The sequence below is a fragment of the Bos taurus genome, chromosome 1 (assembly GCF_002263795.3).
Source record: "Bos taurus isolate L1 Dominette 01449 registration number 42190680 breed Hereford chromosome 1, ARS-UCD2.0, whole genome shotgun sequence".
Classification (NCBI taxonomy): domain Eukaryota; kingdom Metazoa; phylum Chordata; class Mammalia; order Artiodactyla; family Bovidae; genus Bos; species Bos taurus.
In genome coordinates, this window is record NC_037328.1 from 125,769,450 (window position 1) to 125,793,921 (window position 24,472).

General features: G+C 42.2%; 1 long non-coding RNA gene across 1 annotated transcript; it reads left to right on the forward strand.

Annotated features, from left to right (window-relative positions):
• The first annotated feature begins 8,821 nt into the window (after positions 1 to 8,821).
• On the forward strand, positions 8,822 to 23,176 carry LOC112447746 (uncharacterized). The gene is made up of 3 exons (XR_009495433.1): positions 8,822 to 9,261; positions 10,908 to 11,027; positions 13,919 to 23,176. It is a non-coding gene; the product is annotated as an uncharacterized lncRNA (long non-coding RNA).
• The last annotated feature ends 1,296 nt before the right edge of the window (positions 23,177 to 24,472 follow it).

Genomic DNA, 24,472 nt, shown 5'->3' on the forward strand with positions numbered 1-24,472 from the left:
ACCATTTTCCCAAGCTCAGATTCAGTGTTGGAGGAGACAACGACCTCAAAGCTGGTGCATTCAGGGCCACCAAAGCTACTGCTCGATTGACCATTAGGAGTACAGCAGCTGCCCCAAAGGCTTCCACTTTGCCTTTTCCACTACAAGAGCTCTAAACTTAGAGCCAAGGCATAAATATGGTGGTTCTGCAAACTATCAAGTATGTTTGTTCCAGGGAAATAACTTCTGGATGAGTCCATGGACTCAATGTACTCTATGAGTCAGACCTACACTATTAAAGAGGAAGGGACCCCAGGTATAATTTCTAAGACTGTTGGACTCTGGTGCCAACAGTCTTAGAAACGTTTGGGTATCCCCCTTTATCCTATGCAGTTAACTGAGTAAACAATTAGAGGCTCTCTGGGGAATCATTACCCAGAGGAATTATATCGTATTCCCCTGATGTGGTGTTGCAGAGCCATTCCTCCTAGGAACTTTGCCTATCCTGCATTTGACAAATTCTAAGTCCAAAAACTGGCTGAGGGGCTTCCCTGGAAGTCCAGTGGCTAAGACACCACACTCCCAATGCAGGGGGCCCCGGTTCAATCCCTGGTCGGAGAACTAGATCCCACATGACAAAACCAAAAGATCTTGCTTGCCACGACTTAGACCCAGAGCAGCAGAATAAACAAATATCTTTTAAAACAAAAACTGACTCAGGCCTGGAAACTAGACAAGGGATATTGTGAATTTTTATTAAATTAGTTCCTTCAACCTCCTGATAATCTAGCCTTGATTTCTTTTGATCCTATGGATTGAGCAATCCTTTGTGGCTGCCCATCTATTTCACCTGCAAGGTTGCTAAAAGTTCAGTTCAGTTCAGTTCAGTCACTCAGTCATGTCCACCTCTTTTCGACCCCATGAATTGCAGCATTCCAGGCCTCCCTGTCCATCACCAACTCCCAGAGTTCACCCAAACTCATGTGCATGGAGTCGGTGATACCATCCAGCCATCTCATCCTCTGTCGTCCCCTTCTCCTCCTGCCCCCAATCCCTCCCAGCATCAGAGTCTTTTCCAATGAGTCAACTCTTCTCATCAGGTGGCCAAATTAATGGAGTTGCAGCTTCAGCATCAGTTCTTCCAATGAATACCCAGGACTGATCTCCTTTAGGATGGACTGGTTGGATTTCCTTGCAGTCCAAGGGACTCTCAAGAGTCTTCTCCAACACCACAGTTCAAAAGCATCAATTCTTCGGCACTCAGCTTTCTTCACAGTTCAACTCTCACATACATACATGACCACTGGAAAAACCACAGCCTTGACTAGACCGACCTTTGTTGGCCAAGTAATGTCTCTGCTTTTGAATATGCTGTCTAGGTTGGTCGTAACTTTCCTTCCAAGGAGTAAGCGTCTTTTCATTTCATGGCTGCAGTCACAATCTGCCGTGATTTTGGAGCCCCAAAAAATAAAGTCTGACACTATTTCCACTGTTTCCCCATCTATTTCCCATGAAGTGATGGGACTAGATGCCATGATCTTCATTTTCTGTATGTTGAGCTTTAGGCCAACTTTTTCACTCTCCTCTTTCACTTTCATCAAGAGGCTTTTTAGTTCCTCTTCACTTTCTGCTACAAGTTACTATCTCCATCGCTCTCAGTAGGTCAGGGCTTCTGACTGCCATTTTGATCTTACCATTAACTATGATTTTTGTTCCCTCCTCACAGCTTCCCCAGTGGCTCAGAGGTAAAGAATCTGCCTGCAATGCAGGAGCTGCAGGAGATGCAGGTTTGATCCTTGGGTCAGGAAGATCCCATGGAGGAGGGCATACTAACCCACTCCAGTATTCTTGCCTGGAGAATCCCATGGACAGAGGATCCTGGTGGGCTACAGTCCAGTCCACAGGATCGCAAAGAGTCGGACACAACTGAAGCGACTTAGTATGCACGAATTTCTGATGGTGAAGTACTGTGGATCCTATCAGCCCCTTTGTTAGCGCTGAACTAGGTGCTCCAACAGCACCACCTTCTATTAACATCAGCACTGGCCTTCAGAATACAGCCACCACTGAACTTCTCAGTGATGTTCATGTCCTTCTGACCAGCTCAACCTTTATTCTTCTGGCTTTCTCATGGGATGTAGTCCACTAGTACTTTTTTAAATCCTTACTTAGTTTATTCTCTCTAGCGCGCTCAATTCTCTGAGCCTTTGATCCCTTCCACCATCTGCCACAGAGTTCTGGAATTTCTACTCCATGTAGTTAGACCATCACTTTCTCCAAGCTTCTAAGAGCATTCTAAGAGCTTATCAGTCTCACTCCCCAGGGTCCTTGCCAAGGTGTTAAATCATGTAATCCTGTGAGGTGTTTCCCTACCTATAAACTCCCCTTTAACCAACCTTGTACTTCCTCCTCACCTTCATCCCCACTTGATCCAGCCTCCCATGCATACTCTTCCAACTCTCGGTACCACATGCTGACCAGGTACAGCTGCTCCCTCTCCTCCCCCAGCAAGCACATCTCTTCTTTGGTCAGGTGATACTGTGACCTAACTCTAGCTATTGGTCTAAAGAAGAGGTAGAAATAGATCCTGGGAGTGGCTGGGGTATGTTGCTTTTCAAGGCAGAGACTTCCTCCTTGTCTTCAAGAAAGGGGCCACATTAGTCTTTAATAGTGAGGACTTTGACCGTGTCTATAGGCTCAGAGACTCAGGAGATTCTGGAGATTAAGAATCTAATTACATCAACCCAGGTGACCCCATTCCAAGTCGCAGAGTCCCACCTTTCTCATCAGGACCCCAAGGTAGCTGTCATGCCATGTTTAAGAATTCAACCTCTTCTGGATCACCATCACTCTTAAAATTAGGTCTTAGATTTGATGATGCTGAGTGTTTTCTGCCCTTTGGCTACAGGAAGTGAGAATCTTTCCATATGCTGCCAAGGAGGCCCTCTGCTTTTCACCCTTCATCTGAAATGGGTGATGAATCACCCTAAGCCTTTCCTGCTTTCAGTGCCTTGATATCTCCAACCACCCACTATTCAATTCTATAATCCTAAAAGAATATTTGCTTTCCCTGAACCGCTTGACTGCTGAGCTATTGCAACTGCTAGTGAATTCCCTTCCACCAGTATCCCATCCCACTTCCCCACCAGCAACTGCACCACATAATAGGGGGCTACTAGCAGTGATGGGGTCCTCCTTGCCACCTAGCAAGTGATCCAGCTCCAAAATCGTGTTTTTCTTTTGGGCAGTTCTTTTTTAAAATATTTATTTATTCTCATCCGATCTTAGTTGTGGCATCTGGGATCTTCTGTTGCGGCACACAGGCTTCTCTCTAGTGGCAGTGCCAGAGAGCATGGGGGCTCCAGCGTGCAGGCTCAGAAATTGCAGGGCACAGGCTGTGTTGCCCCAGGACATGTAGGATCTTAGTTCCCCAACCAGGGATTGAACCTATGACCCCTGCATCGGAAGGTGGATTCTTAACCACTAGACCACAGGGAAGCCCCCAGAATCCTTTCTTTTGGATTCCACTTGCTAGGACTATGTCTGATACCAACCTTTGTAGGTGAGCTTCCTGGAAAAAGACTCTGAAATTGAGGTTGATTAGGGTGTCTTATTGGAAACAACTCCTATAAGCAAGTAAGGAAAGCAGAATGGTGTGAGGTGAGAGAGGGGGTGGGGTGGGTATTTGAATTGTGATTCAAGGCAGGAAGACCTAAACCAATCCATGGGGAGCTGTGGAACTAGAATAGCTCCTATATCGAAGATTTTCAATATTGAAGCAAGGGGATCAACCTTTGTACCTCTGCACCGACCTCCCTTTGTCCAAGGACAGTTTCTGCTGAGCCATCAACAGGCAACACACCTACCTGCTGAGGAATGTGTTCCCCAGTTCCTAAGGGAGGAGCTGGAAAGCATATCACAGCATCCACCACACAGCCTAAAGAGAACTCACTACACAAACCTGATCTTGTAAATGCACTTATTAATAAAAATGAGATTCTAGGAAAGCATAACTATGTTTTAATAAGACTTAAAGATCTGGTCAGTAAACAATGATGGCAGGGCAGTGAGAAAGACAACAAATATCGGAAGCCTAAAAACATCATGAACCTAAAATCTCATGACTAGCAAGATGAACAGTTAAAAAGTGGACCAGCCAGAGCCATTGACCAGGGTTCTGGTTTAAATCATCTTGAACTTAAAAAACAGGTCCTGTATCCAGACCAAGAACCAATGGTCCATCCCAGAGCCTGCCCTCTAAGTTGGTCTGATGAAGTTATTGTTACCTTGGGAAGGTATAAGAACACAAGTGAAAATGAAGATACAGATTTGGGTAGAAAACACTGAAATCAATACTGTAAGTAGAAAAACAGGCCTGCGATCATTGTGATATTCTCTGTGTTTTATCTACCTCTTGGATGTTTAGAGCATTTAGGAGAATCCTAATACAAGGACCTGTGAAGATTTACTGTGTGAAAGCATTTAATCAAATAAATTTCTAAGTTTCAGGGGGGGATATCTTCTCAAATTCATCAATTTTGATGTATTAGTTGTATCAAATAGCATGCAACTCTTTAGAATCAGGAGGAAATGGCAAACCACTCCAGTATTCTTGCCTGGAAAATTCCATGGAAAGAGGAGCCTGGTGAGCTATAGTCCATGGGGTCACAAAATAGTCAAACATGACTGGAGCATGCACACACACACGTATTTAGAATGTTAATTATTTAATCACTTCTAATGGTTATTGTTTTATAAAATCCAAAAAGTTCATAAATTGAGCATGAAAGGAAAGATAGGTAGTAGCAAGTATTCCTCTCCAAACATAAAAAGCCCTTCAGATAGTAAATAATAAAATCAATAGAGACAATATAACGAGTCGTGTCCCCAGGGTTGGCATAGAATGTATAATTTGATATATATTGGTTTTGCTGTAACCACAAAATTCATTCTCTATATTTAAAAGACACCACTCAAGGGACATGCCTGGTGAAGCAGTGGTTGAGTCCATCTTGCAGTGCAGGGAACACAGGACTGATCCCTGTTTGGGGACTAAGATCCCACATGCCATGGAGCAACCAAGACCACTCGCCACAATGGAAATCCTGCTTGCTGCAACCAAGTCCTGCACAGCCAAATAAATAAAATAAAAAATTTTAAAAAGCACAACCCAATGAAAGGCAGTTCAAAGCTAAATATAAGTAATTGGATATCATCCACGACTTCTACCTCTTTCTGTCTGTCATTCCCATTTGCCAGACAATTGTGAGCTGACTCTACACGCAAACACCGATGGAATTCTCTTGGTTGGCTGTGATCCAGGAGGAGCTTTTTATCTGCCTCTCAGTCAACCCCTTCCATCCTTTGCTCTTCCTGGAAGGCAGCAGAGAGTGTGCCAGCATCCCAGCAAATGTCAGCTGGAATTGGTTATTGTTGGTGACTCTATCCAAAGTCATTTCCACTGATAAGCTTGCTTGACTCCCCAGGGTGGAAGAAAACCAGAAAAATCAACACAAATTCAGAATGATTTTTGTATGATACAATAAATAGAAAATGCAAAACTACTGACACTTCAGAGAAGCCAAGATCCAGGCAAAGATTCAGATTTGAAAACCGGTTCCCTGTTTTTAAGTACTCTGGCTTAAAAGCACTGTCTCCTAAATACTCAAGTTTCCAAAATGCACACTGCGCACTTAAAATGAGTCTCCTGGATGTATTCAAACAAACCCCAATGAGCTTATTCCCTTTCCTCTGTAAAGCATTTTAGCTCTGCACCTGCAATGGGAACTTCCTGTCCTTGGACTCATAACCTGTCACGGAAGTTTTTAATCCTCATGTAGAATGTAGGTGTGAGAGCTTCCTGCTGACCTGACTCAAAGCCACTTTGACGTCCAAAAAAGTGAGCACACAGTGCCCACTCTATTCTCACGGATTTGTTTGTGTTTTGGGGTTTTCTGTTTTGCTTTGTTTTCAACTCTTGATTTCCTTTTGATTTTATGTTGAGTTTTACTTACTTTTTAAGTCCCTTTCCTGAACCAGCTCGTCATCAAATATCAGCCAAGTTGGCCTGGAGTTGCCCTAGTAGGGGGGACAGGGTAGCCGGGGGGTGGTGAGCAGGATGTGTGGTTGATGCCAAGCCTGACTACCATCCTTCAGCACTCCTTCTTCCCAACAGATCCACAAAACATGGAGACTATTGTCCCCTGGAGAAAGAATTTCCTTGTTCTCCAAGGAAACTTTCCCCAAAGCGCTGTGAAGGAGAGGAAAAATCTCTGATCTCCAGGGGCCTCGATCCCAACCCCAGCACTGCCACTAGCTGGCTGAAGACCTTAGGCAAGTCACCTCCCCTTTCTGTGTCTGGGTGCTCCTTGGTAAAATGAAGGCACAAGATTAGATCATGTAATAAGAAGTCTGGCTTTTTTATGATCAGCAGTTGGAATTGGCAGTTTGGTTTTCTTTTAGCCTTATATCTTTTTTTAAAATATTTATTTATTTATTTATGGCTGTGCTGGGTTTCTCTCGTTGTGGTTCGTGGGGGCTACTCTTCATAGTGGTGCGTGCGCTCCTTGCGGCGGTGGCTCCTCGCGGCGGTGGCTCCTCACGGCGGTGGCTCCTCACAGCGGTGGCTTCTCTTGCTGTGGAGCACAGGCTCTAGGCCCATGGGCTTCAGTAGTTGCAGCATGTGGGCTCTAGAGCACAGGCTTCAATAACTGTGGCACATGGGGTTAGTTGCTCCTTAGCATGTGGGATCTTCCCGGATCAGGGATTGAACTCACGTCCCCTACATTGGCAGGTGGATTCTTATCCACAGCGCCACCAGGGAAGTCCTGGAATTGACAGCTTTTAACTTTCCCTTTCCCTCTTCCCCTTCTGCCCCACATCTGGAAAAGCTGAAAAGAAATCCCAGATGTTCCCTCCAAGGACTTTCAAGTCACTCAAGCTTCTGCCAGCACATGGGAACCCAGTTCTATCCCCAAATGGCTTCAAAAACCACAACCAGTCTCCCATTCCTCAGCTCTCAGGCTATTTTTGGAACCACCCAGGACTGACGCTGCTCTCCCCAGAGTGCCTCATTATGTGACTAGCAAAGTTTTTCGTCCCCTCTTGAGATGTGGCTTAATCAGTCTCAACATTTGAACCAAATTTAGTACTGAAGTGTATCCATTTCTACAGGGTGGTCACAGCAGATGGCTTCCAAGACCTTTGTTCTAAAACAACACTTCCAGGAGAAAAGAAAAGTTGTCTGCATGTGGAAATTAACAGTTTCTAGTGACCTTGAAAAATAAAAAGATGAAATCAACTTTAATAATACAGTCTACTTAATCCAATATAGCCAAAGTATTAACATTTTCAACACATAATCAACAAAAAAGTATTAAGGAGATATTTTAGCATTATTTATTTTCATATAGAAGTTTCCAGCCTCTGGTGACTTTTTCGTGCTACTGCACATCATCATTTGTACCAGCCACACTTCAAGTGCTCAAAATTCACAGTTTTGGCTACAGTTTTGGACGGTACAGTTCTAAGAGATCCTAATGAACCATTGTTGTTAATAAAAGTGTTACTATATTCATCAAAACTAAGATGCCACAATTATGAAATATGTTCATATTCATATGTCATATAAAATTGTAATTATAAGGCCATAAATTGTCAAATGAATTCAAAATTCAGAGATATTAAAAAGTGTACCTTAGATATTTAAAGTGTACCTCAGAATTGATTTTAAAATATATATTAAATGTATATACATAATACATATATATACATAATATGCATAGTATACTTATATACTATACGTATTATGTATATATACCTTAGAAGTGATTAAAATATATATTTAACATATATACATTATATATATTACATGTATATAATGTGTGTGGTGAGTATATATATATATACACACACATATATGGTTGGTCAAAAGTTTCATTAGGATTTTTCCTTAAGATCTTATAGAAAAACCCCAAAAACTTTTTGGCCAACTCTATGTATACTAGTTTTCCGTAAAAGGCCAGACATCTGGGTAAGCTGTGAGGTGAGAAAATCAGTGTCTTTGGTGTTCTTACCCATTTCGACCAGATTCTCTCTCTCCCCTTTGACCCTCTCCACTTAGTTCCTGCCAATCCTTGCTTTAATTATCATTTAGTGATGAGTGAGCACTCACTGATAAGCACTCATTGTATTACAGAAATCCTTGATATGGCACTTATATTTTCAGAGAGGACATTTTATTGAGCCCTGTGCCATGCAATGAGCTCATTTAATCCTTCCAGCAACCCTGATTTAAGCATTATTTTCATTTCCATGGGGGTGGGGATGGGGAAGAGCAGACTCAGGGACCCAAGATCAAACAGTATCTAGATGGCAAGTTTGGCTTCAAACCTAGGTGTATCTAACAGCCCAGGTATTTTCTCTGTAACCAAAAAAGGTGACTCAGACAGTAAAGAATCCACCTTCAATGCATGAGACTTGGGTTCAATCCTTGGGTTAGAAAGATCCTCTGGAGGAGGAAATGGCAACCCACTCCAGTAGTCTTGCCTGGGAAATCCCATTGACAGAGGAACTTAGAGGGCTACAGCCCATGGGGTCACAAAAGAGTCAGACACAAGTTAGTGACTAAACAACCACCACTAGGATGACAAGTAGGGTCCCAGAAGGCAACACTCCTTCCTAATAAGACCTCCTTATCCCTTCACAGATGCCTGAGGCTGGCACTGTTGACGGCCTCTCAATCACAAACCCCATCAGATGTCAGCTCTGGCCCCAGCATTTGGCCACCTGTGGTGATTCAGCAGGTTTCCTCTGCAAGTCTGCAAGAAGCATTGAAACCAAAAATTCCCCTTTAAAAACAATGCACTATCCTGAGCACCACGGAAATGCCTCAGTGAGCAAATGCAAATGCACACACATAAAGAAAGGACTGAACTGTGCATTTCTGGACGTGAGACTACACAGTTGAGCGGCCATGGCCCATCACTCAGGACACAGGGTCTACACAGCTGCCGTTCTCAGGAGTCCGTCGGTCACAGCTGGGTAGATGTGACTTGTTTTTCTTTTCTATACTTGACAGCAGCATCCCAAAGACCTCAGTCAGGACTGAAGGGCTACCTGGCAAGCCAGCCGGATTGAATTCCAACCCAGCTCAGCCAGCTGAAATGTGAGAAGTGGGTATTCTTCGGGATAACCAGGATCAAGGCAGCACATGGCATAAACAATGCTTTGAAACACACAAGCAAAGAACTCGTCAACCAAGGCTCTCAGCTGAAGGTGTGGGTAGGTATCAAAACTGCTCATCATTCTTACAGATAATTTAGAAAGGTACAGAAAGAATGACTATTATGTTTTGCAATGTCTGGGGTTTCTGATGTGACCATGGGAATGTGTGGAGTAGTGGGGTGGAGGGGAATCAGCATAATTATCTGAAGTTTTCTTCACTCAAATAATCTGGTTCCTGGGTGGGAATGACTTAAAGGCTGAGCTCAGCTGGGATGGTTAACCAAAATGCCTATGCATAGCCCCACAGAGTGACTTGGGTTTCCTCACAGCATCGTGGGCTCATAATAGCTGGACTTCTTTCATTGGGCTCCCAACGTGAATGTTTCAATGAACAGGGGGGAAGCTGTATCACCTTTTATGAATCAGCCTAGGAAGCCATCTAGCACAATTTCCACAGTAGTCTATGGGTTGAATCAGTCATAAGCCCACCCAGACTCAAGGAGAGATTAAAAAAACTCTCTCTCTCAATGGAAAGAGTATCAGAAAAAAAAAAAAAAAAAAAGGACCAATTTTTTAAAGCCAGTACTGTTAGCAAAAAAAAAAAAAAAAAGCAGGGACAAGTAACAGTAACAACCTTCGGATCAGAAATGAATTTCATTTTCAAAAAACAATCCCAGAATAACTGCAATTTTAGAAAACTAACAACATTTTGCAAACCTTGCTAGAGTGGATTTTCTTTTCAGCCTTGAGGTTGCAAGACAGACCACCTACCCACCGACTTCATCTATAATTTAGCAATCAGTCAGGCAAGTACTTTTCAAAATATATGAAGAACACATTCTCTACTCCCTAGGAGTTGAAAAGTTTAATGAGAAAAAATGAGCTGGTTTACAGATTCTTTTCTTTAGCCTTTTCCATTGGTTGGAAGTTCTGCATGCTTCCTAGCTAGTTCTGCCACTCATGTAAAATGAGCCCAAGTTCATTTTACTGTGTTTGCTCTAGCTTAGCCACCTGTAAAATGGAGCTAGCCATCCCTGGAGAGTGGGTTCTTGTGGCTCCTTTTCTCTATTTACAACAGACTGTCAGATCTGTGGAGACTGTGCTGTTTAAATGCAAAATGTTGCGACTATCATTTCATTACTTGAAAAACTAAATAGCACAAGGATGCTTCTGTTGCCACGTTGCTAGGTAACCAACAGATCTCCCTGTCTGCACTTAAATGTCGAGACTCACTGCAGTTTTGCACCAGGGCAGCCCTTCTTAAGCTGAGATGAAGGTGAGAGAGAGAGGTGGCTGACCTAGAGTCAAATTGCTATGGACATCACTGGGAAGAGAGGGGATTTAGCTCCCAAGTACCGTGGCAGGCTCCACTTGATCTTTGAATCTCACAACTCAGCTCATAGTATCAGTGCTAGAGATGGGCTCAACAACAAGACAGGCTTAGTGCTGACAAAGTTGAGATTGCTTCTCTGAAGGAGCCAAGCCCACATCCACTTCATTTTCTGGAGAGTAAGGGTTGTGATAATCAAATTAAGAAGCAGACAATAATACCTGGAATGTCTTTCATATACTCAAGGCATGGCATTGCCTATCTGACACATGTGACCACATTTTTTAAAGGGAGGAGAAAACAATCATATGCTATTAATTGTTGTTTAGTCACTACATCATGTCTGATTCTTTTCCAACCCCATGGACTGTAGCCCACCAGGCTCCTCTGTGCATGGGACTTCTCAAGCAAGAATACTGGAGTGGGTTGCCCTTTTCTTCTCCAGGGGATCTTCCTGACCCAGGGATCGAACGCAAATCTCCTGCATTGGCAGGTGAGTTCTTTACCACTGAGCCATCAAGAAAGCCCATTAATTCTATTTATATGAGCCATTAAAATATTCTTTCTGGGGCTGAGTAATCTTCTATTGGCAGTCCCAAGGCAGATGCTATTGGAAATGCCTAAAGGAAGATAATTTCTCCCAGATATGACATTTAGACACAATGACAAGTAACCACACACACACACACACACACACACACGGAAGGAGTTCTCGCCCAGCATACCTCCAGGTAAATGCTATTTACTGAATATACTCTATGGCTAAAGAAAACTTTCCAGAAGCTTTACCCTGGTGAGTCTTTGTCTCTTTAATAACAATTTAAATCTGGCAGCAGCACCCCCCACTCTCAAAAACCCAGGGATATTTTCTCCCTGGCCATGCAACCGTGAAGAGTAATTTTAGAAAAGTCTGAAATGATCTCATCAATGGGGATGTGATATTCAGTATTCATCTGAAATCCTCTACCCATCTGTTTCCTTCTAGAGCAACATGGGAGAAAAAAACAAGGAAACCAATAAAGTTGTTACAAATGAATAGGGGAAGGAGGGAAGGACAGAGGAGGGGAGTGAGAAAGTAAAATGGAGACAGATGGAAATCAAGCTGTTGTAGAATTCTGCTGGGGCAAGGCAGAGATGGGAGTGGCGATGATTCTTCCTCAGAAAACCAAGAAGTTCGCTAATCTGTCACCAAGGATGCACTGGGCACTTGTTCCAGGTGCTGGGGAGCCACAGCAGAGCCCTGGCAGGGAGGTACAGTCAGGACAGGAAAACCAGTAAGCACGCAAGTCAGTGCATACTTACAGATGGCATGGGAGCCAGGAAGGAAACCCCCAGGATGCCCTGAGCAAATACAGCTGAGAGAACTGATTTAGACCTGCAAGAAGTGGAAGACCAACCTCAGTTGGTGACATTTGCTCTTGAGAAACACTGGGAGCCTGTGGAAGGCAGTCAGGAAAGAGGCGGAGCTCTCAGCCTGCTCAGCATCAGGACCAGACCTCAAAGGCAACCGGAAGCGAAAGCAGAGCTGGTCTACTGCTCTCACTCTATCTGGACCAGGAAATTCACAGGAGCTGCAACCTGTGGGCTGGCTCTGCACTCCCCCGCCCCCATCCTTTCCCAGGGCTCCCAGGGAAAAGAAACCTTCTGTTTGCAGGGTGGTTTGTAAATACTCCCTCTTTCTTCCATCTAGAATGAGGTCAAAGAAATGTGTCTGTTTGCCTTTCTAATTTGACATATTATCCTCTCTTTTACTCCTTGTCACTTTTCATAGCATTTTCATCATTCTTTCATGCACATGAATCCCCCTCCCCTTAGTGCGTAATTAAAAGCTTCCCCAGAATCCAGTTGTAAAGAAGGCTTCACAGTAAGCTGTTTTGCACAATGAAATGGGACAGGATCTCGGTGTGTACAGACGGGGTGAATTTATTCTTTTAAAAAACAGAACGAAGGAAAAGAAAAGGAAGGTTCTGGAGTTGGGAGAAAGCATTTATTTCTCTTGATGTTGAAAGAGTCCCTTAAGAGGACTCCGAGAAACCTCAAACAGGACTACATCAATTAGCTGCAAATTAAGTCAAAATGATATAAACTTTGTGGGAAAGATTTAACAGTGTATCTTAATCCCTTGAATCATTTTTCTTAATGCAGCATGGCCACAACTTCCAGATGCTGGTAGCCTGGACAGAGACGAGAGGCAACATGCACAAGGACTGGCAGCGTTTATTCAGTCACAGCTGCCATCCTGCAATAAACATTCTATATGCAAATTGCCTCAAGTGACTCTCCAGAAATTGACTAGTTTCTTATGATGTAGCTTAGCACCAAAAGAAATTGAAAACATTTTTATGGCTTATGTCCATAATACATTCCTTCAGTATGTGCTGTGTTTTTATCTGCCAATATATTAAACTCTTCTCCTGCTTGCTTAGGCATCACCAGTTCATTTTTCTGTGTGACAATGGGAAAAAAAAAAAAAAACAGCTTGCCAAAATATCCATCTAAATGAGAGCTATTAATGGCCATCACCAAACTGCGTCAAGCTTCCTTTGTTCTTGAAACTGAATTGCTTTCAAAAGCAATAAGAAAAGTTGTGCAGATTCAAACCATTTATGATGTAGAAATTAAGCCCCATTTTTCCAGGGATGAAAGGTCTTGGGTGGACCCAATGCTTTGCTCTGAGTTATTTTGTCCTGGCCATAAAGCTTTGGTCACTTCTTTGCAACAGAATTTCCATCGAAGCTTTATAATCCAATTAATGAGATCAAGCAAAGCCACTGTCCTTCGTGTTTTCTTTTTAATGGTGAAGTGAAGATGATTGTGTTTTTGTTTTGTGAGTTCCAAGGGGGTATTAAATGCTTGGTCATGCTCTTAGAAGCCTCATTTTCCTTCTAATCCTGTTGCTCTTAAGAAAAGTTTGGCAGGGACCTTCAAAGCAGCTCCATTTCTTTTGTTTCGCTTCCCTGGAGCTTTGCAAAATGGTAACAGTGCCCACGGCTCCATGCCTCCAACATGAGGCCCACCTCCTCCCACTGAAAGCTCACATCTCACCCCTGCTTCAGAACGGCAACAATGGCATGATGGGGTGGTTTTAAATTTGTCTTTATCACAGCACTGAGCGCTAGAAAAGGTAAGAAATGAAACTAATTCCATAGTGCGCACAGTTCTTCTGTTTCTTACTGACTTTCATCTAAGGAGCAGTAGGTGGATGCGTTCAATCACAGTTCTGTGCGTGCCCGTGGACGCCAGTGCTGGGAGCTAGAGTTAACATTCTCTTCCTGGAAGGGACCACTTGCTGTACAAATTTTGCAACACGATTCATGCAGTTATGCACTGCTGTTGCTGGAGAGGTCTTAGAGAAGTCTTCATCAAATCTTCCTCACTTTACAGGTGAAAACACTGAGACCTAAAAATGCTCACCATTCAAGTTCATACGGTCAATTGGTGACAGAGCTGGAGCAAGGATCCATTTCCTGATTGCTGGTTCAGGACTGCTTGGGTCGAATCACACTTCTGCATGATTTTATAGGTTTATCAAAGATATTATGTTGTAGATATTTTACTGAATATATAGCAAGTTAGCTATTTGAGTACACAGGAAAATAAACCATGTTGGAAAAAGAAGCCTAGATAGTGAAAGATGCTATATATGTGTGCTCAATCACTTTCAGTCACGTCCGACTCTTCGTGACCCTATGGACTGTAACCTGCCAGGCTCCTCTGTCCTTGGAATTCTCCAGGCAAGAATACTGGAGTGGGTTGCCACGCCCTTCTCCAGGGGATCTTCCTAACCCAAGGATCCAACCGGTGCCTCCTGCATTGCAGGCAGATTCTTTAACCACTGAGCCACCTGCGAAGCCTGAAAAGATGCTACTTGTCTTGAAATTAATTTGCAGGCTTAATATATTGGGGCTTAGAAGTGTGCAGGCTTCAGCAGTTGCAGCACATGGGTTCAACAGTTGTGCCTTCTGGGCTCTAGAGCACAGGCTCAATACTTGTGGCACATGGGCTTAGCTGCTCCATGATCAGGGATCAAACTCGTATCTCCTGCATTTGCAGGCACATTCTTAACCACTGAGCTACCAGGGAAGCCATGGAGAGAATTCTTAATCCATAAAAGTCACATATAATAAAAGAGAGACATATCAATAGAAAAATGGCAAAAAGACATGAGCAAGAAAAATTACAAAAGAAGACGTGCAAATAGGATAGATAGACAAATATTTAGTTTCAATATCAATAACCTCAGATAATATCCATATCTCCATAGCAATAACCTCAGATATGCAGATGACACCACCCTTCCAGCAGGAAGTGAAGAGGAACTGAAGAGCCTCTAGATGAAAGTGAAAAAGGAGAGTGAAAAAGCTGGCTTAAAACTCTACATTCAAAAAATTAAGAGCATAGCATCCAGTCCCATCACTTCATAGCAAATGGATGGGGAAACAGTGGAAACAGTGACAGACTTTATTTTCTTGGGCTCCAAAATCACTGCAGATGGTGACTGCAGCCATGAAATTAAAAGACACTTACTCCTTGGAAACGGAGAAGGCAATGGCAACCCACTCCAGTACTCTTACCTGGAAAATCCCATGGGCAGAGGAGCCTGGTAGGCTGCAGTCCACAGGGTCGAGAAGAGTCGGACAGGACTGAGCGACTTCACTTTCACTTTTCACTTTCATGCATTGGAGAAGGAGATGGCAACCCACTCCAGTGTTCTTGCCTGGAGAATCCAGGGACCGGGGGAGCCTGGTGGGCTGCCGTCTATGGGGTCGCACAGAGTCGGACACAACTGAAGTAACTTAGCAGCAGCAGCAGCACTCCTTGGAAGAAAAGTTATGACCAATCTAGACAGCATATTAAAAAGCAGAGACATTACTTTGCTGACAAAAGTCCGTCTAGTTAAAGCTATAGGTTTTCCAGTAGTCATGTATGGATATGAGAGTTGGACCATAAAGAAAGCTGAGTGCGGAAGAATTGATGCTTTTGAATTGTGGTGTTGGAGAAGACTCTGTTGAGAGTCCCTTGGACTGCAAGGGGATCAAACCATTTCAATCCTAGAGAAAATCAACCCTGAATGTTCATTGGAAGGACTGATGCTGAAGCTGAAGCTCCAATACTTTGGCCACCTGATACAAAGAACTGACTCATTGGAAAATATCCTGATGCTGGGAAAGATTGAAGGCAGGAGAAGGGAATGACAGAGGATGAGATGGTTGGATGGCATCACTGACTCAATGAACATGAGTTTGTGCAAGCTCTGGGGGTTGGTGGTGGACAGGGAAGCTTTGCATGCTGCAGTCCAGGGGGTCACAAAGAGTCGGACATGACTGAGCGACTTCACTTAGTCTCCATAAGAATAAAGAATAAAAAACACAAAAGAAAAACATTGAAAAACATGTTCTCTTGTCATGTGGATAGAAAATCTTTTCTCCTACTCTTTTTTTAAAGATAATATCAAGTGTAGATGTTAGTTCAGTCAAAAGGGAATTCTTACACAATAACAACAACAACAAAATGTATTCCTTGATACAACCTCAACAAATGGACAATTTGGCAGCATGTATCATAAACTTTAAAATGTATTGAAACACTGTGGTCTTATCTGCCATTCTAAGAATTAATCCAGGAATAAGAGGTGGGGGGGCAGAAGGAGGTGGGGGCTTTATGAATGAGGATGTTTCTCATAGTATGATTTATAGTACAAAAACTAGAAATGTTCCAAAAATCAAAAGTATAAAATAGTCAAATAAATGGTACTGTAGCTATATAGTAAATATGATGCAACATCAGTAATCATATTTTGAAGAATATTTAAAGACATGAGCTATAAATTTTTCTAAAGACAAATAAAAACTATACACACTCAGTTCAGTTCAGTTCAGTCACTCAGTTGTGTCCGGCTCTTTGCGACCCCATGAATTGCAACACGCCAGGCCTCCCTGTCCATACACACTATATGCTACCTATTTCTTCTCGAAAAGCTGGAAAGATATACATCTAAATTGTAACCTTTTCTCTAGTTGATAGAATATTGTGTGATAATTTAATATTTTAAATTCTGAATTTTTCAAGTTTTTCACAGTGATCTTATATCACAAGATAAAAAATGTTATTAGTAAAATAACACAAAATACCAAGTTAGGAAGAGACCAGAGCTGGTCCCAGGTAGCATACCCAGCCCCTTCTCTAGACAATATAGATTTAAACATTGCTTTCTATTCTTGAGTCCAGGAGGTGTGCCATGCTGCTAATGGTTGTGGCTGGCCAGTGACTTTGTAGATGCCCAGGGATTGGAGGAGATGGTTTTAATCTCCTGACCACTCTCCTGACCACTGAGTTTTAAGAGGGAGAGAAAAAACTCACCATCATCAAAAATCCTATAAATGGAAGAAAGCAAGATGTCCTTCAATAGGTGAATGTATAAATAAACTACAGTATATGCAGACAAGGAATATTATTCAGCCCTAAAAAAGAATGAGCTGTCAAGCCATGAAGAGCTATGGAGGAAACTTAAATGTATATTACTAAGTAAAAGAAGCCAATCTGGAATGGCTCCATAATATATGATTCCAAAAATATAACATTCTGGGAAATGCAAAACTATAGAGACAATGAAAAGATCAGTATTTGCCAGAGCTTTCCTAGGAGGCTTGGTGGTAAAGAATCTACTTGCCAATGCAGGGACTCAGGAGACGTGGGTTGGGAAGATCCCCTGGAGGAGGAAATGGCAACCCACACCAGTATTCTTGCCTGGAAAATTCCATGGACAGAGGAGCCTGGCATGCTGCAGTCCATGAGGTCAAAAAGAGTAGGACACGACTGAGTGTGCACGCACATTGAAAAGAGGGAGTGATGAATATGTGGAGCACAGAAGATTTTTAGGGCAGAGAAAACACTCTACGTGATATTAGAATAATTCAGACATTTGTCCAGACCTGTAGACTGTACACCACAAAGAGCAAACCATAATGTAAACTATGGACTTCAGGTGATAATGATGTGTCAGTGTAAATTCATCAGTTGTAAAAAATGTACCAGTCTGGTGGGAGATGTGGATAGTGGGGGGTGGAGGGCTGCTACATATATAAGGAGAGAGGGGATATGTGGGAGACCTCTGTAACTTACCTTCGATTTTGCTATGAACCTTGAACTGCTCTAAAAATTTTTCTTTAGAAACAACAACAAAAAACCCTTTAGGGTGGCCTTGTACACAATCAACCACATTAAATACTAACCCATGCCCGAACCACCACTTAAAGACAGACTTCCCTTCTTCACATCTATCCTGCAAGCCACACATTGACTTTTTATAATGTCTTTTTCCCTTAAGCCTTCCCACAAGACTCACTTTATTCTGGCTTCACTTGGATAAAAATACAAAGGGTTATATAAGAAGAGCAAGCAGTGTGAGCTGCCCCCGGAGTATGAGTAGCTGAGATATCTTTCTGAAAGGGAAGGGTGGTGGGATCTGCTGTAGGAACAGATTTACTCAGCTCCAGAAGAAACTTACACTAATGTCCCATAGTAGAAAATCTAGTCCTCTCATTACAAATAGCAACAAGCAGTCAAAGCTCAACAAACAGATGAGGAAATAAACAACATGAGAGAAATTCTATGGCAAACAGAGCAACTGATTATCAAGGATGCATGGACAGATTAAAGAAGACGCCACATCTATCAAAATCAAAAAGGACACTTGAATGTGTGCAGAGACAACTACAACCTTTTGGGAATTATATAATTGTCAAAAGAAAAATCATAGGAGGACTAGAAGACAAAGTCAGGCTAGATTGTAGATTAGAAAGAAAGAAGGAGAGGTTTATAAAGGACAGAAAGAAAAAAACTAAAGCAATATGGTAGAACTAAATTCACTCTGAGAATTACAACACCAGTCCAGCAGGAACTCCAGAAGGAAAGGGGAGGAAAAAAGAACAGGAAGGAAGAAAGTCATCAAATAAATCATAGATGAAAATTTCCCAGTGTACAAACAGAGGTCTGGGATATACCAATTACTGAGCAAAAATACCCACACTTAAACATATTCTTAGGAAATTTTGAAGCATCAAAGATAAAAACTTCCAGAGGGAAGAAAATATCTACAAAAGAATTGGCATCACCGACTCTACTAGATGCTGGAAGATAGCAGAGCAACACTGGCAAAGTTCTCATAGGTTATTTCCAACCTATATTTACAGCCACCCAAAATCAAGTGTGAGGGCAATATAATGCAAGAACTTAAATAAACAAAGACTCAGAAATTTTACTTTCCACTTACCCATTCTGAAAAACTTACTTGTGGTTGAACACCAACAAAAACTTGTAAAAGAGAAAGACATGGACCAAACCAGAATTTCAATACAATGTCAAGATGATAGTAATAAACTGTATTACTGACATAGTATTACCACTATGCAGCAGTAATAAACTTGAAAGTTTAAATTGAAGCAGGAAGTCAGAAACCCTCACACAAAACATCCTCAATTTAGAAAAAAATAGATTTACTTCAATAATAATGCAATTAAGAAATTTCATATGCTTACTAATCAGGCAAAGACATCACAAAGTGATTAAAGTCTCAGTTTCCAAAATTAGACTGCTTGGTTCAAATTACAAACTATGTGTGTGACCTTGAGAAGTTACTTAAATTCTCTTTGGTTCAGTTTTCTTGCTTCAAAAATGAGTATAAAAACAATTTCTACTTCATGGGATTGTTGTGGATATTTAATGAAATAATACATGCAAAATATTTAGTGCATGAACCCTCAGTAACTTCACTAAAAAGATTTTATTTTATTGTTAGAATTTGCATATCAACAAGAAAAAAAGAGGCAAATAGAGATTTGGGGAAAGAAAAAACAAATGGTCAAAAAAATCATATGTCAAAGCAAATTAAACCACAGGGTGACTTTAGCAAGTAAAGGAGTATGGAGTGGAAAACAGAATTAATTTGACCTTGAAGACTGGATTTTTCTCCTTTGAGTGCCATGGGTTTGGTGATTTGGGATTATTTTTCCTTCTCTACAAGTCTAATCAAACTACTTGGTTCTACACTGAATAATATTTACATAATCATCGTTTGCAATTGCCATTTAATAGTATTCGATTTTAAGAAACTAACCTATCGTCAAAGCACAGAAGACTTAATTATAGTTGCAGATCAGAATATAAATGTAATAAACCTTGATCATGTAAAAGTAATGACTGAAGCTGAGAGGGGAGGGGCCAGATAAAAGAAGAAGGAAGTGTTGGTGTAAATTTCCTCTTCTTCCATAATGGGGAGTCAAGAAGTAGCAGTTTACATGTACTATTTATGGTTTAAAAGGTAACTAAAGGAAGACGTTTTAAACAATAATGCAACTTTTTAAAATGGACAAAGAGGGGTGAAGTGATGGTAATATGGTAAACTCCACAAACACCCGATACAAAGAGCCAACTCACTGTAAAGACCCTGATGCTAGGAAAGATTGAAGGCAGGCGGAGAAGATGACAGAAGATGAGATGGTTGGATGGCATCACCAATTCAATGGACATGAGTTTAAGCCAATTCCAGAAGATAGTGAAGGACAGGGAAGCCTGGCATGCTGCAGTCTACGGGGTCGCAAAGAGTTGAATATGACTGAGCTACTGAACAATATGGAGAAGGAAATGGCAACCCACTCCAGTATTCTTGCCTGGAGAATCCCATGGACAAAGGAGCCTGGTGGGCTACGGTCCACGGGGTCGCAAAGAGTCGGACATGACTGAGCGACTTCATTCACTCACTCACTCACTGAACAATAATATCAAACTTCAAAACCAACTTACTTCTTGAGAGTGAGACCCAGATGGGGAGCGGGCAGAGGTGGGGATAAACAGGGAATGGGGAGAGGGAGCGAGGTCCTGAGCACAGGCAGGATAATTTTACTTGTTTTATGCCTTGATGCTATTTAAAAATTTTCTCATGTGCTTGAATTACTCATATAATTCAATAAATGAAAAAGAATTAGTCCATTGCTCTGGTGGCTGGCTCAGACCGTGAAAAGTCTGCCTGCAATGTGAAAGACCTGGCTTCAATACTTGGGTCAGGAAGATCCCCCTGGAGAAGGGAACCCACTCCAGTATTCTTGCTTGAAGAATTCCATGGACAGAGGAGCCTGGCAGGCTGCATCCATAGGGTCACAAACAGTCAGAGACGACTGAGCAACTAACACTTTCACTTTTCACTTTTTTCCAGTTAGTTAAGAAATATTTACAGGTACATCCTCTGTGTCACTCCTTGTCTATAATCACAAGAGAAAGTCCTTGCTCTCAAAAAACTAACACTCTGGTGAGGAAGAGTAACAGTAAACATGGAATTTTATGAATATGCACATTTTAGACAGTGATGCTAAGAAGAAAATGGAGTAATGTGATACAGAGTCTACAAGGGGCCACGTGAAATCTCCTTTATTTACTGTAAACAAAGAAGATCTCTAGGAGGAGGTGAGTTGAACTGAATTGTGAATGATGCCCTCAGAGCAGCCACACAGATGTCTGAAGAAGTATCACATTCAAAGGGCTGGGACTGGAAAGAGAATGTTCTCAGGCTAGAAAGGCCAGTTGGAATGAGTGGGTAGAGGGGAGGCTGAGTATAGGAGGTAAGTTTAGAAATTTGGCAGGAGCCTTTTCAGCCATGATCAACCATTTGATTTTGTTCCATCGCAATGCAAAATCATTAAAGGGATTTAAGAAAAAGAGTAAAATGGCCTGATATTCACCTTAATAAGTTGTTATGCATGAATGCTCAGTCGTTTGTGTCTGACTCTTTGTGACCCCCATGCACTGTAGCCCACCAGGCTCCTCTGTCCATGGGATTCTTTATCCAGGCAAGAATACTGGAGCTGGTCACCATTTCCTTCTATAGGGCCGGGGATCGAATCCGTGTCTCTTGAGTCTCCTGCATTGGCAGGCAGATTCTTTGCCACCGAGCCACCCAGGAAGCTCCTTAATAAGTTGCCTGTCATTTTAATTAAGTTGTCATTTGAACCAGGCAGTCTGATGCCGTAAATTTTAACCACGCAGTGATGCCTTTACTCAACTGGTAATAAAGTAAGTTGAAAAATGAAGGCAGGGTGAGCAACTACAAGATGTTATTGTGGCTTCAGCTGAGGTGATAGCAGTGGAAATGGTAAAGCAGGCAAATTCAAAATATTTGAAAGTACAGTGGAAGGACTCATGGATGGATTGATGGATGGATGAATGGATAGAGAAAATTAAGGAATCTATTAGGACTGTGGGATGTTTATCATGAGAAATAGAATGAATGGTGATGGCCTTTGCCCCAGTGGGAAGTTGAGGAACAGCAGTTGAGACTGGGAGGAAGGGGTTAAACCCATTATTCTGTACAGCTAATTTTGAAACCCCTATTAGACATTCAAGTAGGCAACAGGATATACAAGCCCTAGCTAGAGATAGAATTTAGGATTCATCAGAGGATGGACTGTATTAAGACCAAGAGATTATTTGTGATCACCAAGAGAGAGTACAAATAGAGACAAGAAGGCATCCCCAGAGATCAAGAAGTTGATGTTAGAGACAGGAAGGAGAGATACAGGAAAGAAGTATGTAATGAGGTGAAAAAGGATGGAACAGGCACAAGTGGAAGGGTTTGCTTTGGATGGGATCAGGGATTCTGTCTCCACTTCAACAGAATGGAAAGCAAGGACTGTGAGTTACAATTCTTATAAACTGATGGATGTGATGGTAGGAAAATGAGGTACTTGTCATCTGATTGCACATCAAAATTGTAAGGTGATGCTAACCCCAGGGTGGGCTAGAGGAATAGAATGATGTTGGAGATTTAAGGAAGGAGAAGAGGTGTGAAATGGTCTTGCTGGAGGGTGGGAGGGTGAATATCAGGAAACTGTGTTGAGATTGTCTAGAAGTCTTCAGAGATGATTTGAGACTCATGATAATAATAAAAAAGTGAGAATAGTTAGAAGGTTGTGTGATCTTTCTTCAGAAACATTCAGATATTCAGGTGCAGACATGGAGTCAGTTGATGGGTGGGCTTGACCAGCTCAGGAATATTACCATGCAAGAAGAAAGGGAGAGAGGATACAAGAGGTATCAATACAAACCCTTCCAAAGGAGAAATTGTAATGCTGTGTCATAATTAAATTGTGTCCAAAGATAGCATCAACAATCCTCCCCCACCCTTTCCACGTGCTCTTTTGCACTGTAATCTTGCCCCTCAGAGATCAAGTTTATTTCTGCTCCCTCTGGATCTGAGTTCACCATATGTTTTGTTACAAGTAATGGAAAGCAGCAGAAGTGACGCTGTGTAACTTCTGATGCTGTGTGACTTCTGCAGCTTCTAGCTTTGCTAATTAGGATATTCACTCTTGAGATTCCAACTGTTGTGTAAAGAAGTCCAAGGTGGACACCTTCAGCGCAGCATGAATTGACAGAGACGGAGAGAATTATCCTACCATCACCACCAAGGTTCCAGACCTGAGACGGAAGCCATGAGGGACACTCCAATCTCAGTTACCATTTGACTACAACCTCATGAGAGATTCCAGCTGATGCCACTGTGAGCAGAAGAACCATCCAGTCAAGCCCTGCTCAAATTTCTGACCCTCAGGATTGTGAGCAAATAAAATGCTTGTTGTTTTGAACCACTAAGCTCTGGGGTGATTTCTTACACGGCATTACCTAACAGAATCAGAAAGTGTTCCCCCAGTTTGCTGCCAACTCCACTGAAAGGAAAGGAGGATTTCGAGGGATGTTACTATAAGTGGAATAATAGGGTCAATAAAGTTGTTGGATTTGAGGCTTCCATGAGTCAGAGGAATTTCTGAAGTGGGATTACTACAATAGAAAGTTGGAGGGACTTCCCTAGTGGTCCAGTAGCTAAGACTCCAAGCTCCCAGGGCAGGGGTCCCAGGTTCTATCCCTGGTTGGGGAACTAGACCCCACGTGCCACAACTAATAGCTCACGTGATGCAACTGAAGATTCCAAGTGCTGTGACTAAGGCCTGGTGCAACCAAATACAGAAAGAAAATTCTAAAAAATGCAAAAGAGGATTGGAAAAACAGGAGCTGACACCAGAGAGGGAAGAACTTAAAATCCACATTTGGAGATAATGCTGTTGTAACCGCAGCAAAGACCTCAGGAGTGAGTACCCGTGGTAGGACAGGGGAACCAAGGAGAGGAAGGATCAGAATGGCCAGAGTGTTGAGTGTCTGCGGAGACATTAAGGTTGCCAGGAATGTTAACAGGGAAACAGCTTACTACACTGTTTAAGGGTGTTTGCTCTGGAGCCCAGCTGTACTTCCAGCCCTGACTCTGTCACTAACTGCGTGTGATCTTAGGCAAAATAGATTTCTCTCTGTGTCCCAGCTTACTCATCTATAGAATGAAGATGACGATAGTATTCCTCTCATAGTTTTACAGGATTCAAATAAAATAATACTTTTAGAGAGCTTAAAAGAGTTCCAGGAGAAAAAAGAGCACTGGATAAATACTGTCACTGTTGTTATCATCAGCAGGAGAGATAAAGACAGCAAAGCCGGTGCTGGAGGCACCCAGGACTGAGGTCAGTTAATGACAGCAGCAAGGTGGGGTAGCAGGTGGTAACATCTGATGCTGCGCTTCAAAGGGTCTTTGAAGTTGGAAGCAAGAGCCATGATTAATTAGAAGCAGTAAAGGGGGGTAAAGAAGAGACTTACCCTTTTTCCAGGCTTTCAGATCCATGGGGTATGAAATCAAAGTGTCTCCTTGAGAGGACTGCAAAAGAGACAGAGTCCCCAGGGGGAGCCCGGTTTTAGTTAGAGTGAGAAGGTAAAGGGAACATTCAGGGGAAAAGATGAGAATTTATGTCTGATAAAGACAGAGCTCCAAAGGGCAAGGTGGAAGACATCAAGGCATGGAAGGGTCAGATTTTAAATGTGTGGAATAGTGTGGGGATAAGGGAACAT